Raw genomic sequence first — 20,314 nt, forward strand, 5'->3', positions numbered from 1 at the left:
TGCTGCCGGAGATTGAGGTTCTTGTTTTTAAGGCCGTGAAATTGGTACCCAAAGTTGGCCAACTTTTCTCCCTCGACTCGAATTCCTTCCTTGTAAGGGAAGGAAGAGCGAGCTTTATAAGTCAGTCTCTCTCTCTCTCTCTCTCTCTCTCTCTCTCTCTCTCTGCCCCACGTTCATTTGTTTCTTTTTTTCTCCTCCCTTTCACGCTCGCTCTCCTTTCGTTTTACTGTTTTCTCCTCTCATTTCACTTTCTTCTTCCCCTCCTCTTTGTTAGCTTCTCCCTCTCCTACCTTCCTACTCTTCTCCTTCTCTACTTCTTCCTCCCTCTATCTCTCCATCATATCCTTTACCCCCTTACCTTCTCTCCTTCCCTACCCCTCGTAACGCACTTCCCTACCTCCCATTTTCTTCCCTCCCTCCCACTTCCCTTTACCCTTTATCTTCCTTCTACCCTCCACCCGTAACACACGTCCCTCCCTCCCTCCCTCCCTCAGCGCCATCTATCATCATCATGATCGCCGCCCTAGGCACGGTTATCACCTAGCCAGCACGATTCGCCTTCTTCTGGTCGTGTAGGTCGTCCAGGTCATTCCAGGTGGTGTAGGTCACTTGGTCGTCCATGTCAGTCTAGGTCACTCCAGGTGATGTAGGTCGTCCAGGTCACTTGGGTCGTCCAGGTCACTCCAGGTCGTCCAGGTCATTCGCTCAGTGGTGGTGATGAGGTTGTTAATGCTTACTGTCACCTGTATGAGAAGACCGGTGTAGACAGGTGAGCAGTGATGAGAGAGAGAGAGAGAGAGAGAGAGAGAGTACAATGTTAAGTTATAGACTGTTGTACATGGTAGGGATGGTGGTAGTGATGATGGTGGTAGTGATGATGGTGGTAGTGATGATGGTGGTAGTGATGGTGTTCGTAGTGATGATGGTGTGAGTAGTGATGATGGTGGTAGTGATGATGATGGTGGTAGTGATGATGGTGGTAGTGATGATGATGGTGGTAGTGATGATGATGGTGGTAGTGATGATGGTGGTAGTGATGATGGTGGTAGTGATGATGGTGGTAGTGATGATGGTGGTAGTGATGATGGTGTTGGTGATGATGGTGGTAGTGATGATGATGGATGTTGTGGTGATGATGGTGGTAGTGATGATGGTATGGTGATGGTGGTACGTGATGGTGGTAGTGATGATGGTGTGGTAGTGATGGTGGTAGTGATGATGGTGTGAGTGGCGAGTGATGATGGTGGTATTGATGATGATGGTGTGGTATTAGTGGTGGTAGTGATGATGGTGGTAGTGATGATGGTGGTAGTGATGATGGTGGTAGTGATGATGGTGGTAGTGATGATGGTGGTAGTGATCACACCTTGACTAACACGTAAAGAATTTCCTCTATGTTTGTCTTTTTACCTGTGTTGGGACTACTCACCCCCCCTTTACCCTTCCCCTCCTCCCCATCCCCTACCCTCCCCCACTCCTCCTACCCTCTGTCACCCCTCCTATATTCCCACCCACCACCGTTTTACTTATTCCGACTATCCATTCCCACCACTGTGAAGGTAGATGGGCCTCAGGGGTACCGCGCTTGGCAACCCCCACCCCTGGGCACCACCCAACACCTACGCATTCCCTCAAACAATCTCACACATACCCTCCTTCTGTTCACTTCTCCCCATCACTACAATCACTACCACACCCTCCCGAGAGTCCTGCTTTACTCCTCCCTCCTCCCCACCTGCTCCTTCTTCTCACAGCCTATCCCTTAACTCTCTCCCTTCGGCCCTTCTCTCTCCTCCTGACCCCTCCCTCCTCACTCCCTTCCACCCTCCCCTCGCCCTCCCTCCTCCTAACCTACCCCACCCACTTGACTCACCCACCCACATTTGCCCTCCTTCACCCTGACCCCCTCCCTCCCTAACCTACCCCACCCACTTGACTCCCTCCCACCTGACCCCCTTCACTAGCCCCTCACCCACCTGAGCCTCCTCCTCCTTCCCTCCTAGTAGTAGTGGAGGTGGAGGGTGCGTGTCCTCCACCGTGGCGGCCATTACCAGGGTCTCTTGCAGCCTCCAATTTGTTGCCATTCCGCCCGGCGTGTTATGACGAGCGGGGAGAAGATAGTGCAATAATGATAGCCTCACCTCCCGCGCCACACCGACACATCTCCACCCAACACCCGGATAGGCTCTAATGGGTGGAGGGTGGGGGAGGGTAATGGGAGGGGTGGGGTGGGAGAAGGATAATGGGTTAGGAGGTGGATGGCAAAGGTGATGAAGTGGGGGAAGGATAGGGAGGTGGAGGGGTAATGCGTAGGGAAAGAGTTAAAGAGTGAATAGGGAGGTACAAGGGGAGGGGATATTGGGGAATAATATATAGAAAAAGAAGAGGAGGAAGAGATAAAAGTAGAAACCAAGGGCACAGAGATAAACAGAACAACTTTGATGACGATGTACCGGAGATGAGGGGAGAAAGAGATGGGGGGAGGGAGACAGGGTGGGGGAGGGTAAGAGTAAAGTGCGGAAATTTGGTGGGTCGGGTTAGCCTGGACACAGTGGGGGTGGAGAGGAGAAGGCGGGGTAAGAGGTGGAGAGGAGATAGTAGGGGAGAAGGAAGAGGAGGAGGAGGAGAAGGCTGAAGGAGGGAAAGAAGAACAGTTGTTGAGGGTGGTGATGGCCCACACCTTCGTCAGTAGTGGTGAGTGTTGTGACCCGGGGCAGGTAATGCACTCACTCACTCACTCACTCACTTATTCACTCTTACAACTCATTCGCTTTTTCTCACACACACACACACACACACACACATACGCACACACACACACACACACACACACACACACACACGCAAACACACACATTTTTTGCACTCAGTCTAGTCAGCAGCTCAAGAAGATCAGCCATTGATTTAGTTACTTCGTTATTCTTTTTTCGTGTTTCATTCTCCTTCCTCTCCTCTTCTTCCTCCTACTCTTCCTCTTTCACCTCCCCCCTTGTTAACTGTTTCTCTCTTTATCGTCTCTATCTCTATTCCCCTCTCCCTCTTTATCGGGTCTTATCTCTTATTCCCCCTGTCACTATCTTTAGCGCCTCTCTCTCTCTCTCTCTCTTTATCGTGTACAATAGTCTGTATACTTATCCTTACCTCACTCCATACACACACACACACGTGCGCGTACTTGTATACTTGCATACACGAGAGAGAGAGAGAGAGAGAGAGAGAGAGAGAGAGAGAGAGAGAGACACATTACTGATTGTAGCACTTCCTCTCCACACAACCTGTACTCTCCTCCTCCTCCCTCATCTCCTCCTCCATCTCACCTCCCTCACCTCCTCCACCACCCTCACCTACACCTCCCTCACCTACACCTCCCTCACCTCCTACTCCCCCTTACCATCACCTACCCCTCACCTCCTACCATCACCTACACCTCCCTCACCCCCTACCGTCACCTACACCTCCCTCACCTCCTACTCCCCCTACCGTCATCTACACCTCCCTCCTCCACCTCCCTCACCTCCACCTCCCGTAGGCTATCGTTTTTGTAGGAGTGAGTCGTAAAGAGAGTTAACAGATGTAAAACTTTAATGAAGCGAGTCGGGTGTTGACGAGACGACCGTGGAAGGAGACTGCCCCACTATGCTACCTTCCCTAATGACTGCCACAATGGGTCGTCTGCCGCTCCTCATACTTGTATTAATCTAAAAGCAATGTATATTTCATCACGAACTGCCTCTACCCCATGCATGTACAAGTGGCCGTGTGTGTGTGTGTGTGTTCCGCCGTCACAAGCCGCCCTGAGGAGGAAGACCTTGGTACTACTACTACTGCTGGTGGTGGTAGTAGTAGGAAGCCCTTGTGTTCGTGGGGTTTTGTCTCTTGGTGATGTCGTTGTGAAGTCGTCGTGGAATAGTAGTGGTGGTCGTGATCTTTTGTGGTCGTCGCTTGAGAAGTTGAGGAGTTCATTCTGTTGTCCTGTTGTCTCTCTCTCTCTCTCTCTCTCTCTCTCTCTCTCTCTCTCTCTCTCTCTCTCTCTCTCTCTCTCTCTCTCTCTCATCTGCCCAATTATCTATCACCCATTTACCTGACCGTCGTGTACTTGTCGTCCAATTATCTGTCACCCGTGTGGTTTTTTACCCAGGTATTTTTCTGTCATTTGCTTATCTACTGTCCAATTATCTACCGTCTACTTATCTGTCTTACCTTCTTTATCGTTTTCTTTATCCACCTGTTTCTTTTTTCTCCGTTTATTAATATTTCTTTCTATTCCTCTTTTATTGTGAGTTAATGTTTTTTCTTCTTTAATTGTTATCATATTTTATTTTATTCTGGTCTTTTATCATCGCTTGTTCTGTTTTAATTATATTTTCCGTTCTCTTGTTCTCTTCTGTGTTCTTCATCTCCTCCTCTTCCCCTTTATTATCTTTTCTTCCCCATTACTTCTCTTTCTCTCCCTCCATCCTTCCCTCTTCCCCCTTCCTTCCTTCCTTCCTTCCCTCCCTCCCTCCTTCCTTCCATCCTTCCCTCCCTCCCTCCTTCCCTCCTTCCTTCCTTCCTTCCCACACCTTTACACACACACACTCCGACACACGACACCTGCTACTGTTTCTCCACACCTGCATTTGCTCCCTCCCCTATGTGACACCCATGAAGTTTACCCCCCCTCTACCTAAGACTCGTGTCCCATATTAGGTAATTTTCAATCGCCTGGCGTGCGAATGTCGTGGCTGGCGTAAAGACGGTTTTCGCCTGGCTCCCCCCGTAGGTCCCCGTCTGCTACCCCGGGGGGAGGACGACCCCCTTCCTGCTGGCTCCTGGGAATAACGAGTGAGGGTTTTTTGTTACGGTAATTTTGACTTTTATGTTCAACTCTTTATAGCATGTTTGGGTGGTTCGCCTCCTTATTCCACTCCTCATACCTCCACCTCCTCCACCCTCACTCACCCACCCTCCACCTTCATACCTCCACCCTCACTCACCCACCCTCCACCTTCACTCACCCTCTCCACCTTCATAACTCCACCTCACTCACCCACTCTCCACCTTCATAACTTCACCCTCACTCACCCATACCTTCACTGTAACTCCACCCTCTCACCCACCCTCCACCTTCATAACTCTCCACCCTCACTCACCCACCCTCCACCTTCATACCTCCACCCTCACTCACCCACTCTCCACCTTCATAACTCCACCCTCATTCTTCCGTCCATCCTCTTCCTCAGTCCACCTCCCTCCACCCCACCACCTTAACCTCCACCTCCACTACCCTCCACCCTACCCTCTACATGCCCACCCTTACCCTCCACTCTACCTTCCACTCGACCTCCACTACACCTCCTCCACCCTACCCCCCCCTCACCACCACCACCACCCTACCCCACCACCACCACCCTACCACCACCACCACCACCCTACACACCCACCTCCTACCACCACCCAAGCTGCAGTTTGAGTCCAATATTTCCATGGACAGTATCAGAGTCAAACAGATTTTTAACAAAACATTTTAGGGAGGAGAGAATGGGGCTTTAATAATGACAAGAGGGTCCGACGCTGGTGGCACTGGTGTGACAGAAGTGCCACTCTCCTCACCCGACGTTTGGCACCCAGGGAACACAACCTCGCTTGTCCGTTTGATTCACCAGGCACTGTTCTGACATCACCAGGCACTGTTCTGACATCACCATCTTCAGTACTGCCTTAAGAGTAGATAGACAGACAGACAGACAGATAGATAGATTGACAGAGATGAATAGATGGATAAGATATTTTGGTTATATTTTTCTGTAAGAATTTTAGTTCGAGAGAGAGAGAGAGAGAGAGAGAGAGAGAGAGAGAGAGAGAGAGAGAATTCTCCAGCTTCTGTAGAGAGGTATTGGCGGTCTCTTATTGCTTCAGGAATTCTCTGAATGTCGGCTGAAATATGCGAACTTTGGTCATGAGGCTCAAGAGGAAGCTGGTGCGAGTCTCCCTGCAGTGTGCCGTGGACGAGTGGGAATTCTTTTGAGCAGGGTGGAGTGCCGCGTGTGTTCCTGGCACTATTACTACTGCTACACCCACATACCTACACCCTCGAAATACACCCACCCACCTACCCAATTACAGTACATCATAGAGCTACACCCACACCCTCCTACACCTCCCTATTTGAGTTATGCTCACCTACCTACAGTACACCCATCTACACCACCACCACACCCATCTACACCACCACCACACCCATCTACACCACCACCACACCCATCTACACCACTACCACACCCATCTACACACTACTACCCATCTACACACATACACCATCTACACCACCACCACACCCATCTACACCACTACCACACCCATCTGCACCACCACCACACCCACCTACCACTACCACACCCATCTACACCACTACCACACCCATCTACACCACCACCACACCCATCTACACCACCACCACACCCATCTACACCACTACCACACCCATCTACACCACTACCACACCCATCTACACCATCATCTAACTCCATTACATCCCCCCATCTTATACCCTGGCACTCTGGCACTGTATAGCACTCAATGGCACACCGTAATGCACTCTGTATGGGTCTCTGTATGGCACTCTGATCCTTAACTAGGCGGAGCGAGGCACACGAATGGCCTCGTTAAGTTGCCGCGGCCACACACACAAAAACAAACACTTGCCGATGGGTTTATGTGTCTGTGTCTGTGTCTTTCATTTAATGCCTGGGGGGGGGGCCTCTAGTATGTATCCTGTGCCTGTGTCCTTAGCGGTTTGTATGTATCCTTTATATTGTGTATGTATCCTGTGTGTCTGTCTTCTTGATATGTGTCCTTGGTATTCTGTTCGTCCTTATGTGTCTTTGGTATTTTGCATGTGTCTGTGTCCTAAATACTATCGTTTGTGTGTCCTAATTCGTGTTTCTTTTATGTTTTATGATTGAAACGTTCGGGAAGTTTTCTTAAAAGACCATCATGTCCCCCCACACACCCCCATCCCACACACCCTCACCCCCACACCTCCCCCACACACGATAATTGTCACCAAAATCCTCTTTAACCACAAAAGCTGTTGTTGAAGAAGTTTATAAAGGTTCTGAAGGTGTATAAAAGACTGATATAACCAGTTGACTCGCCTCTTGTTGGAGCTGGGACTCTTGACAGCACAAGTCGAGGGATTACAAGTGGCTCGCCCTCCACCTTCTAAAAGTTGGCGGAGGGACAGTGTGTCTGGAGGAGGGAGGGAGGGAGACAGGAGCGTTTAGGAAGGAAGGAAAGAATGGTCCGGTTGGGAGGAAGGGATGGAAGGAGAGCAGAGGCTGTATTTGGGAGGAAGGAAGGAGGGACATTTTGGAGGGAAGAAGGGAGACATGCGGGCCATTTTAGGAGGGAAGGAGGGCTATTTTGGAGGGGAGGAAGGAAGGAAGGGGGTCATTTTGGGAGGGAAGGTGGAGGCAGAAGGGCCATTTTGGAGGGAAAGAGAGGAAGGATGGAGGATCGTTTGGGAGGAAGGCAGGAGGGCAATTTGGAAGGGAGAGAGGGAGGGAGAGAAAAAATAGGAGGACCATTTGTGAAGGAGGGAGGGAGGGGGCAGCTGCAGTAACAATTTAGTGGAAAACTTAATTTCTTCGTTGTAATTTAAACCTTCGTATGCAAATCGTTTGAGGTGGTTGAGCCTGAGGCCAGAGGTAGCATGTGGTAGTGGTGGTGAGGGAGAGTGTTGGTGGTGGTGATGTTGGCGGTGAGGGAGAGTGTTGGTGGAGGTGGTGATGTTGGCGGTGAGGGAGAGAGAGATTCTTCCCCTGGGGTTGTTTTCCCATTAGCCAATATTTTGAGATTATGTCCCAACCGGTTTGTGTAGTGCCTGGTAATGCTTGGTGGGGGATAATGGGGAGGGTATTGTTAAGGGGGAATGGGGAGAGGGGGCAATGAGAGGAAGGTTGGCGAGGAGATTGAGGACAAACGCACTCGCCAGTACACCCACCACCACCAGCCTCATCACCACCTCGCCGCCACCACCACCACGCTGCCACACCACGCCGCCACCACCACCCACTGCCACCCACGCGCCGCACCCACCGCGCCACCACCACCACGCTGCCACCACCACCACCCTCATCACCACCACCACCTCGCCGCCGCCACCACCCTCATCACCACCACCACCTCGCCGCCGCCACCACCACTACTACTACCACGCCGCCGCCGTCACCACCACCACCACGCTGCCACCACCACCACCACCACCACGCCGCCACCACCACACTCTGACACCAGCTTAGAAAGGTGTAACAAACCACTCAGGGAAATGATACAAATGACATGATGATAAAAGTGACCAGGATCGGGGTATTTTCCCTGCCACTGGCCAATATTAAGACGGAGCTTAAAAATAAATGTTTTCCCTGCCTGGTCGTCAAAGCTGCTTAAGTCAAGTCTTTTTTCTGATATATAATTAATTTTAATAATTGTTTTAAACTTATATAAATACGGATATATAATGTGATTGTAGCTATAGTTTTCTTAGGTGTTTATTTAGATAATGTATGTATTCACGTCTATGTATGTATGTATGTATGTATGTATGTATGCAAGTAAGTAATTTATGGGGTTACCGATTATTGATTTTAAATTAACAAAAATATATTATATACTTCGATAGTTCAGCTTCATTGAGGGAAAAAATATATATATATTTTTTAAATTAGTGTAGTAGATAGCTACCAAATAGGGAGGTACTACCGCCTGGGAAGATATTGGAAGCATATTGGTTGCCTTATGGTAGACCCTGCTGCCATATGGCTTCACAAAAATTGTGACCAAGTCCCAGGTTGCTGAACTGACATTCTGCCTCATTCACACAATTGCAGGGTCTCAATTGTTTCTCTTACTATTGACAACACAACTCATCGTTTCTCACTAGTGATCGATTTTTGTTTGTTATTATTATTATTATTATTATTATTATTATTATTATTATTATTATATTTTCGCCCCCAGACCCTGCTGTGCCTGGGTGGGCTGGTCCCGTAAAAAAAAAGTGTAGAAAACTGACTTAACAAACATACTGAAAGAGAACCCGTCCTTAATGATGCACAGACAGACATTAAAACAACCATTATTATTATTTTTATTTTAAAAAATGTCGACGGGAAATACTCGACATAAAAAACGGAATGAGGTTATATATTTGACATAGAAAACGGGATGTGGGTAGACTGGTTTGCACTCTTTGTTTTTATTCATTTATTTTTATTTTTGGTGTATCCCTCCTCCTCACTCCTCCTCCTTACTCCTCCTCTTTACTCCTCCTCCTCTTTACTCCTCACTCCTCCTCCTCACTCCTCCTCCTCACTCCTCCTCCACCTCCTCCTCTCTTCTTTCCAATCTTCTTCTCCTCTCAAGCATAAGAAAACTGGACTGTCGAATTTCAGAACCTTTGTCATTGAGAACCAGCGGGGACAAGACCCAGCCCCGAGTCTATCCATCTGTCTGTGTCTGTCTGTCTGTCCGTCTGTCTGTCTTGTCTGTGGGAACAGGTGATGGTTGGAGGGGATAGAATTATAGGGAGGTGGATAGGTGGTGGTAATCCGATTATGTGTCTTACTGGGACTAGAAGCACTTTTTGTATTAATTACACACACACACACACACACACACCAGCTACTCTGTGTGTGTGTGAGAGAGAGAGTTGGTGCAGGCAGTTTCTCTTGTACTCTGACAGCCAAAGGACAGACGGTATTAAGGATCACAGTGGCCGAGAAGTGAAGCTGTCTACTGTGTTGAATACAGGGTGGTGTGTTGCCGCCTACACCCGCTGCTGTGCTGGGTGTTGTCGTGTGGTGGTGATGGTGTTGGTGGTAGTGGTTGGTGGTGTTGTTCCTGTTGCAGACTACCCACCACCACTACCACCACCCTTACCAACAACAATCACCACCACAAATACCACTACCACCTCCACTACCATCACCCAACACCATCCCTACCACCACCACTACTTTTATCAACACCACTCACATTCACCTACCAACACCACCCACCACTACCACCATTACCAACACCACTCACCCCCACCACCACACCAACACTACCACCACCACCACACACCAACACTACCACCACCACCACCCCCTAACACCACTACCAACACCACTACCACTAACACCTAACACCACCACTACCACTAACACCACTACCACCACTACCACCCCTAACACCACCACCACAGGCAGGTAAGATTGGCCCTCTGAGGTTCCCGTAATACAGTCTCGACATTAAACTTGGTACTCTTAAGGTGTGTAGAAGGTGGTAGCCAATGAGAACTCTCCTTTTAAATCAGACTTAGAGGTGTATTAGCGCTGAACCAATTGGAGCCTCGCTTTCAAACCTCGCGTGTAGAAGTAGGCTTTTACCACCAATTGGAAAGCCGAGTGAGAGCACACACACACACACAGAGGGGGACCAACAAGACGCGGCAGACAGGGAGGAAGGCAGGCAGGAAGACAGGGAAGGGGACAGGGAGAGAAACAGACAAGCATGGAGGGACAGAGAGGGAAAGAAACAGGCAGGGAGAGAGACAGGCTTGGGAAGAGAAAGAGAGACAGGGAGCCCCATCCAGTTGAGTAAAACACACGCTGAGACAACTTGGTTCACTTAACTAGACTCACAGCCACCGGGACCCCTGTAACAACATCCGCCTGTCACCGGGATTATTCTAGGCTGTGTTGTGGGATTTTTTACAGGGATTTTTTTGAGGGGAACTGTCTAGGATAAGGATTTTTAAGGGGATTTTAAACGTCTGGGATGTGGATTTTTTTTTAGGGGGGGATTTTAAACTGTCTAGGTGATGGATTTTTTAGGGGATTTATTTTGTGTATTTTTACGTTTTTAAATTTGTGAACATTGAAAGGACATGACATTTAAAATTAGGATTATAGAAGCGATTTATCTTTAGTTTAAGGATTTATAGGAGGGATTAGACATCAAGAAGGAAGATTTATTGGAGGGATTTACGTCTTGTGTTGTGGTATTTTTGGAGGAACATTCCAAAACTCCCAAAAAAGTGATGGATTGTGGATCTCGGGACACGATGGTCGGCTTCGTCGTGAGTCCTGGGATAATTTAGGTGGAAGAAGAGCAGGAGGAGGAGGTGGAAGAGGAGGTTGAAGGCGAGGAGGAGGAGGAGGAGGAGGAGGAGGAGGAAAGTATAAAAAAATGAAGAAAGGGGTGGAGGAAGAAGGAAGTGCTGCTTGTGTGGTGTATGTCTCTCTCTCTCTCTCTCTCTCTCTCTCTCTCTCTCTCTCTCGATGTAAGAAAGAATATATGAAGACATAAAGGAGGTGGAAAGAAGAAAGGGAAGACAAGCAGGAGGAGGAAAATTTCGACCTGCTGGCAGCCCCCACAGTGAGGGTCAGCGTCTGTAATGTAAGCCTCACTCCCCTCCACCCACCCCTCCCCCCCCTTTCCTTATTCACCCCTGAACCCCATTGCTTCCTGTCCCCCATTCCTTCCCTACTACCAGCCCTCCTCCCCTCAGTCTTGGGACCTCACCTCCCCTCAGTCTTGGGACCTTCACCTTCCTCCAGTCTTGGGACCCTCTGCTCCCCCTCAGTCTTGGGACCTCACCTCCCCTCAGTCTTGGGACCCTCACCTCCCCTCAGTCTTGGGACCCTCACCTCCCCTCACCAAATTAGACGTCTCCGTTTCCCCTCTTTGTGGCGGCGGAGGTCACCCGCATATTGTCCTCTTGTTGGGGGTTGGGGGGGTGAGAGGAAGGAAGAGGAGGAATGAGGGGAAGGAAGAGGAGAAGAGGGAGAATGAAGAAATATAGGGAAGGAGCGATTATTATTATTATTATTATTATTATTATTATTATTATTACGTTAGTAGTAGTAGTTTAATTAGTATTATTGTTGTTATTGTTATTATTCTTTTGCTACAGTTTTTTTCCCCAAGCCGCCCACTAAGAGGGGTGGGGGGTAGAGAATTAGAGGCCACACAACACCCTCTAACCTCCTGTAAACAGGAAATATTGTGGTGGTGGCCGTCAACACCTGATGTGTGTGTGTGTGTGTGTGTGTGTGTGTGTGTGTGTGTGTGTGTGTGTCGTCCTCTTCGAATGTTTCCCTCGGTGTTGCCTTCGTCATTTTCATCTTACGTTGAACGACCTGTGGGTGTTGTAGTCGTGGTGGTCGTTTGTCGCTGTGACCTCCAACATATAGGTACTGTGAGGGAGGATACACCATCACTATAACCCATCACTGTCATCACCATCACTACCACCCTTCCTCTACCACCATCACCACCACCACCTTCCCTCTACCCCCACCACCACTACCCTCAACAACCACCATTACTAAACCCGGCAGGACGTGAGGTAGTGTAGTGATCATTACCTGAGGCGTTAAAATAAATGAAACTCGCCCCACCATCAGACAGCCCACACCTGATTGGTCCCCGGCCGCGGGTTACCCCCTTCTCACCCGCACCAATCACATCCCAGCGGCTAACCAGTAAGGGAATTTGATTGGCTGTTGATGAGGAGTAATAGCTGTCGGGGGCCGTGATTATTGGTTCATTTTGTTATTACATTTGGCAGGTGTTAAGACATGTTGACCCCGGGCTGTGGGGGTGACCTTGACCCTTGACATCTTTAAGGTCATGGGGAGTGGGGAGAGAGGTCCTTAGGGGGTGTTGTAGTGTGGTGGTATATGGTGTTGTGGTGTGGTAGTGTATGGTGTTGTAGTGTGGTGTGGCAGGGTGAAACTATGGGCTAGTTTCTTTACGCCATTTGCCTCTGTCTACCCAGCAGTAATTGGGGACCTGAATGTTAATCGATTTGCGGATCGTGTTCCGGGGTAATGGTCAGCCAGTGCAGTTGGCGAGTTGTCCGGTCTTCTCGGACCATTCCTTGACACTGGGTTATGCAACTCGTTAACTCAGGGTGTGGTTGTGTTGGCGACAGCTTCTACACCTTAAACAAATTCACGCCTAGGTGGCCCTTGGGCCGGCCATCCTCGTTACACGAGGGGCAACCATTATTATGGTGGTGTATGGTGTGGTGTTGTATGGTGACTGGTGTGGTAAGTGGTGTGGTGTTTTATGGTATGGTAGGTAGTGTGGTAGTGTATGGTGTGGTGGGCGTTGTGGTGTGCTTTGGTGTGGTAGGTAGTTTGATATTATGGTATGGTGTATTGTGGTATAACCCGACACACCATAACCATCCTCAATCACCAGACCAAAATTTCTCATCACTAACAATATGTCGCATCTGACAACAACCTTGGACATACTAGACTTATTTTTCACACGCTGGATCACTGGCTCACCATATCATCACTGGATCACCATCACTGGATCACCATATCATCGCACTGGATCACCATCACTGGGTCTACATATCATCACTGGATCACCATATCATCACTGGATCACCATATCATCGCTGGATCACCATATCATCCACTGGATCACCATCACTGCAGATCACCATATCATCACTGGCTCACCATCACTGGATCACCATCACTGATTCACCATATCACTGGATCACCATCACTGGCTCACCATATCATCACTGGATCACCATATCATCACTGGATCACCATCACTGGATCACCATATAATTGAACATACTGTATATAATAAAGATAGCGGACCTTGAGATTACTACTGATTGAATGTCTCGTAGAAAATGAGACTCATTATTGAATCTTGTCAAGTTGTATTATTTTGTCCGAGTAAAATATCTCTCTCTCTCTCTTTTTTCTTTCATTCTTGCTCTAATATTAAAGACAAATCGAGATATATACTAGATAGCTGTGAATTATAGTCATTTATAATCCAACTGTTATATTATATACTTAAATTACAGGCATTAGTGACGATATATATTAATTCGTTTTCTGAGACCCTTAGAGAAGATGGTTTTAGGGGAGACGGCGCTAAATGACCCACCAGCCGGACGATAGCGTTAAGATAACATGTTTGTGTGACTCGTACCTCTGTCCTACCGGCTATTTCAAGGTTCGATTTGAGGGTGGTTTTTTTTTGGGGGGGGGGGATTAATGTAAGTATTGAACCCCCTTGTCTTGTTGTCTCCCTGAACTCTTGAACCTGTTTTAAAGTAATACTGAACCTCTCTTTATACTGCCTTAGAATCCCCTTAAATGTAATACCGAATCCCTTAATGTTATACAGAACCCCTTTGGCTGTGCTGACTCCTTAAAGACAATTTTTAACCCTTGTCCACTCCCATTTCCTCACTCCTACTCCTTCACACTCCCTCCCTCACCCCCACACTCCCTCACCCCCACACTCCCTCACCCCCACACTCCCTCCCTCAGATAATATCCTTGTGATCGCCTTAAATAATAACCTCCAACGAGCCACCTCCCCTCCTAGGCATACTGAGCTGTCATGTGTAAATGCCTTTGAGTGTGTGTACATGCGTGTGTGTTGGCAGGTATACGTACACAGGTCAGTCTTTACGAGGGTGTGTAGTGTGTAGACACCCTGGGGGCCTCGTCCAACAAACATCTTCACCTGTGTTTACCTGTTGTTTATCATAATTGTGTCCTTATTTGTGGGCCGGAAGGTGTTTGTCTTGTCCAGGTGTAAAGATATGGTCTCACCTGTGTTATGGCCACTACTGATACATACAGGTACTTGCTTTATGTATCATTTATTTAACACCTTGGTATACTTTTTACCTGTGATGTATCCCAGTCATGTATATCTGTTTACAATGAATCTGTTTTACACCTGTTTACTTTATTTACAGAGCTGTGTATATATCTGGAGCGTATTTACAAATGTATTTTTAATTTTAATGTATTTACTAAAGTTAATTAATATCTGTTATTATCTGTTGTTTATATTTCGATTTATTCTTTTTTTTACACTAATTCTGTGTTTAATTTACAGTTATGTACTTTTGTAAATTACTTAATCATTTTCTTCTTTCTACAGGTGAGTGATTACTGCGTCTTGATGCTGTGGTCAGGTAAGAGGGTAGTTACTGTGTGCCCTGACGAGGTAGAGGGTAGTTACTGTGTGCCCTGACGAGTGAGAGGGTAGTTACTGTGTGTCCTGACGAGGTAGAGGGTAGTTACTGTGTGCCCTTAACGAGGTAGGGGGTAGTTACTGTGTGCCCTGACGAGTTAGAGGGTAGCTACTGTGCCCTGACGAGGTAGAGGGTAGTTACTGTGTGCCCCAACGAGGTAGTTTGCCCTGTATCTCCACTATTTACACTTCGTCAGCGCCTTCGTCACCTTCTTGTTTTTTTTATACATCGTCAGGTGCTCCAGGTGGCAAAGGTCGCCAACTGTCACCGGTCGCTGTCTGAATTCCTTCTTTCCTCCTATCGTTGTTCTTCTTTCCTTTGCCTCTTCCTCTTCGTCGGTTTTTATTCCTCTGTCTTTCTTTCCTTCGTTAACTGTTTTTATCTTGTTTGTATCTTTTTTATTCTTTTATTTCTTATTAATTTTTCCATCTTCCTTCTTTCTTCTTCTCCATCTTTATCTATATCTCCTCCTCCTCCTCCATGTTTATCTATTTCTCCTCCTCCATCTTTATCTACTTCTCCTCCTTCTTCTCCATCTTTATCTCCTCCTCGTATACATCACTGTCTCATCTCTCTCTCCTCCTCCTACAGGCTGACGTGTACGTCGTCGTTAACGTTCCCTCACCGTCTAATTACCAACACGTCCCCCACGTCGTGACGGAACATGATGGACGGTGGTGGTGGTGTGGGGGGTGGGTAGTGGTGGTGTGGGTGGTGGTAGTGGTGGTTGGGTGGTGGGTAGTGGTGGTGTGGGTGGTGTAGTGGTGTGTGGGTGTGGGTAGTGGTGGTGTGGGTGTGGGTGAGTGTGGTGGTGTGGGTGGTGGTAGTGGTGGTGTGTGGGTGGTGGTAGTGGTGGTGTGGGTGTGGGTGGTGGTGGTGTGGGGGTGGGTAGTGGTGGTGTGGGTGTGAGTGGTGGTGTGGGGGGTGGGTAGTGGTGGTGTGGTGGTGGTGTAGTAGTAGTGGGTGGTGGTGTGGGTGGTGGTAGTGGTGTGGGTGGTGGTAGTGGTGTGGGTGGTGGTAGTGGTGTGGGGGTGTGGGGTGGTGTAGTGTGGTGTGGGTGGTGGTAGTGGTGTGGGTGGTGGTAGTGGTGTGGGGTAGTGTGGTGTGGGTAGTGGTGGTGTGGGTGGTGGTAGTGGTGTGGGTGGTGTGGTGGTGGTAGTGGTGGTGGCGGAGTTATTTTTATTATTTTCTTCCTCTCCTCTTTCCTCTCCCCCAGCATCAACTAGACCCAGGTAGCAATAAATCGGATTGCTGTTAGCCAGGAGCCTCGAGTCATCCTAAGTAGCTGCTGATTGGTCGAGTCTCAAGGGGATTGGCGGCTATATTTTTTTCTTGATCTACAAAACGGGAAGGGAGAGGGGGGGTGAAGGGGAGGGAATTGGGAGGGGAGGAGAAGGAAAGGTGGGAGGGGAAGGGAAAAGGTGGGAAGGAGTCTAGAATATAGAGGGAAGTAATTAGCTTGTACCTGGACGAACACCCAGTAGGTATTGTGGGGTGGTGGTGGTAGTTGTGGTTGTGGTTGTGATGATGGTTGTAGGATGGGGAGTAGGTGAGACCACGGGTAAAGATAACTCTCCCTAGTGTGTTGACACCATGACCATCCTGTGAGTGTATGTCCTGGGGAAGGCTTGACGACTTAACCTCCTCCCAATGAGACTTTGTTTCCACCAGAGAGCCTGATTTGGAAAGTTAGGGGTGGGGGATCTCTCTCTCTCTCTCTCTCTCTCTTCGTGGTTGTTTAATTCTTTCCCCCTCAATATTTCCTCCCCCTCATCTCCGGATATTCCCCATACTGATGCATCGGAAACTATGCTTTTAAGTAACGGAGAAACAACAAAAAGGAAAAAAAGGAAAAAAAAAGAAAAAAAAAAGATCGCTCGGAGTTGAAAGTGAAGCCCAGAGCTGAAAACAGAGACTAATCCCAGCACAAGAGTTCAGCTTGACCGCTCGACCATGGCACACCACCACCTCGAATTATAACCCCTATATGACCCCACTACAAGGACCGTATTCCCATCCTCTCTCATAACCTAAATCTGATCCTATACGAATTGGGATTTTGACCCGAGTGGATGAGGATCAAAAAGGCGAAAATCCTGAGAGATGTGAATGGGGTCATACTCGAGGTAGGGGAAGGGATGGGGGGGGAGGGGGAGGGTGGGATTACATGGTGCAATTTTAAAGCGTGTGTAAAAAAGAGAATCCATTGTGGGTTTTATTGCTGTAGATGACACCGCCTCCTCTCTTCCTCTTTCCTCCCTCCCCGTTCCTCATCCTTCCTTTCCCTCTTTCTCTTCCTCCACCGTCTTCTTCCTTCTCCTTCTTCACGTTTTTTCTCCCCTTCCCTCTACCCCCCATCCTTCCTTTCCCCTTCCCCTCTTCCTCTTGCTTCCTTTTCCTCCTCCTTTTCCCCCCTCCACTTATTTTTCATTATCAATCCTCCCCCTTCCCTCTTAAATTATGCTTCTCCCCTCCTTCCCTCTTCATTATCCTTCCTCCCCCCCTCCCCTTCCCCTCTTCCTCCCCTCCCCTTCTCTCGGTGTTGTGAGTTGAAGAAAATATTGTGAGCTGGTGATAGTTGTAGTAGGAATTACTTAAAGACATACGGTAAGATTTAAGTGTGTGTGTGTGCGTGCGTGCGTCTGTGTGTGTTAAATTATATCGTAATATTTGTTAAAGAGAGAGTGAGAGACAGACAGACAGACAGACATATACGGAATCAGACAGACTCAGACACACATACAAACAGAGAGAGAGAGAGAGAGAGAGAGAGAGCAAACTTTCACATTTGTTCGTGTTTATATAAAAATATTCACACGTTCTCACGCCGCAGCTTGTCAAGGTCTCAGATTCTGAAGTCACGCTGAGAACGTTTCACTTGACCTCAGGTGTTTTGTGAGCTGAGAGTTGACGGCTGAAGGCTAGTGGGGGCTGAGAGAGAGAACACTAAAGGAAGTTCTTTATTGATAGCTTCATTAAGGTAAAGTTTTCATCTATCTTAAAAATAAAACAGTAAAAAACAATGTAAGTTTTATGGAGTTCGATTGTGGGTAGAAGTGAGGAGTGTGGGTAGAGGTGAGGAGTGTGGGTAGAGGTGAGGGGTGTGGGTAGAGGTGAGGAGTGTGGGTAGAGGTGAGGGAGGGTAGAGGTGGAGGAGGCGTGGGTAGAGGTGGGAGGAGGTGGGTAGAAGTGAGGAGGGTAGAGGTGAGGAGGTGTGGGTAGAGGTGGTGATTGGGGGTAGAGGTGGAGGATTGTGGGTAGAGGGTGGGGAGGAGGGGTAGAGGTGAGGAGTGTGGGGTAGAGGTGAGGGAGTGGGGAGGTGGGAGGGGAGGTGGGGTAGAGGTGAGGGGTGTGGGTAGAGGGGGAGGGAGGGTGGAGAGGTGGGGAGGGGAGGGTGGGGAGGAGGTGGGTATAGGTGAGGAGTGTGGGTAGAGGTGAGGAGTGTGGGTAAAGGTGAGGAGGGGGTAGAGGGGGAGGAGTGTGGGTAGAGGTGAGGAGTGTGGGTAAAGGTGAGGAGTCTAGGTAGAGGTGAGGGGTCAGGAGTTATAGAGGTGTGTGGGTAGACAACACGGCCAGGAAGGTCTTACCACCACTGTCTCTCATTACCAGAACAAGACGCCCACGGTTCTCTGGATGAGGTGGGCGGAGGGTAGTGTCGGTGAGTGAGGTGGGCGGAGGGTGGTGTGGGTGGGTGAAGTGGGCGGAGGGTAGTGTGGGTGGGTGAAGTGGGCGGAGGGTAGTGTGGGTAGGTGAAGTGGGTGGGGAGGAAAAGTAAAGTAGGTGGATATGGAGAGTTGGATGAGGTGGGTGAAGGTTTGGGTGGGTGTGGAGAGCTGCATGAAGTGGGTAGAGGGAAGGTGGAGGGTAGTGCTGGTAGAGGGGGGGTGTTTTGGGTGGAGGCTGAGGTTGAGACCGACACATCAGTGGGTGGAGGAGTAGGAAGACACGGGTGGATGGAGGATAATGGGAGGGTGCGGCTGGTGGAGGGACGTGTAACATGGAGGGTGCGGTGAGGTGGGCAGGTGTGTGGTACAGGTGGGCGTATAATTAAAGACGAACAGGTGGTAATTAATCAAGTAGAGACACAGGTGAAGGTGTAGCAGGTAAGGGCGCGCCTCACTTATCACCTGCCCACGGAATCTCAAAATACTGACGTCATGAATCATCACCTTGGTCCATTTAATCTACAAAAGTTAGTTCTCAAAGTTGTACGTCAGATTTTCATCTAAACTGTTAACGTAAAGAACAATATCACTGACCTACATAAACTACGTCACCGAAGTTAATTCTCAAAGTTACGTACGTCAAACTTTCCTCTCTAAATAATTACGTGAGAAGACAACAGATTTATCTCACTGTAGTCGTGACGCAGAGTGACATGTGAGGTGTGAGTCATGGCAGCCTGTGTACTGTACTGGTGTGTGTCCGGGGCTAGTGGGGGAAGACTGACGGGGCAACCATGTGCTCTGGCTGGGTGTGGCAACAGCAGGAGGGTTGTGAAATGCCTTACGTCGCCTCGCTAGATAACAGAACGTGGCCGGTGGGTGAGTGGTTGGCTGTGACGGGTCGGGGTCGGGTCAGTGTATTGGGGATCATGTGTGAATGCAGCGGGGCAGATATATTTGAGGTTATATTAGATTGCGGCGGGGGTGGGGCGGGGTGGGATCAGTGGGTGATTGCTGTGGGGCTGATGTGTTAGAGGGTCATTTGTGATTGCGTTGGAGGCGGGGCTGGGCTGGGCTGGGCTGGGCGGAGTGGGTGACGCCCAGTAACATACTCCGCCACCCACCGTGTATAGTGATCTCTTAAGGTGCTTCACTTAACCTTCCTCCGCCAGGCCGTGACATCTTTAACCGGGCCGTGACGTCTTTAACCGGGCCGTGACGTCTTTAACCAGCCCGTGACGTCTGTAAGCAGCCCGTGACGCCCGAGAAGGTCTACACCGCCCCGTGACGCCTTACGGGGCATCATAACACCCTGTGGGGGCTTCGTCTAGCGTCCTGTAACACACCCACTGTAACCTTTAACTACTCCGAGACGACCTTAGGGAGCGTGGCGACTAGGGGCGCCTCCTACACCTTTGTCTTAACCCGTCCAGGGGGAGGAGGAGGAAGAAAAGGAGAAAGGGAGTAAGAGGAAGAAGAGAAGGATGAAGCAGAGAAAGACAATGAAGAGGAGGAGGAGGAGGACGAGGTGTCTTGTTTTACCTGTACCATTTTGACACATTCTCACGTCTCTATTAACTGGATA

This window comes from Homarus americanus, unplaced genomic scaffold (assembly GCF_018991925.1).
Source record: "Homarus americanus isolate GMGI-L3 unplaced genomic scaffold, GMGI_Hamer_2.0 scaffold30888, whole genome shotgun sequence".
NCBI lineage: Eukaryota > Metazoa > Arthropoda > Malacostraca > Decapoda > Nephropidae > Homarus > Homarus americanus.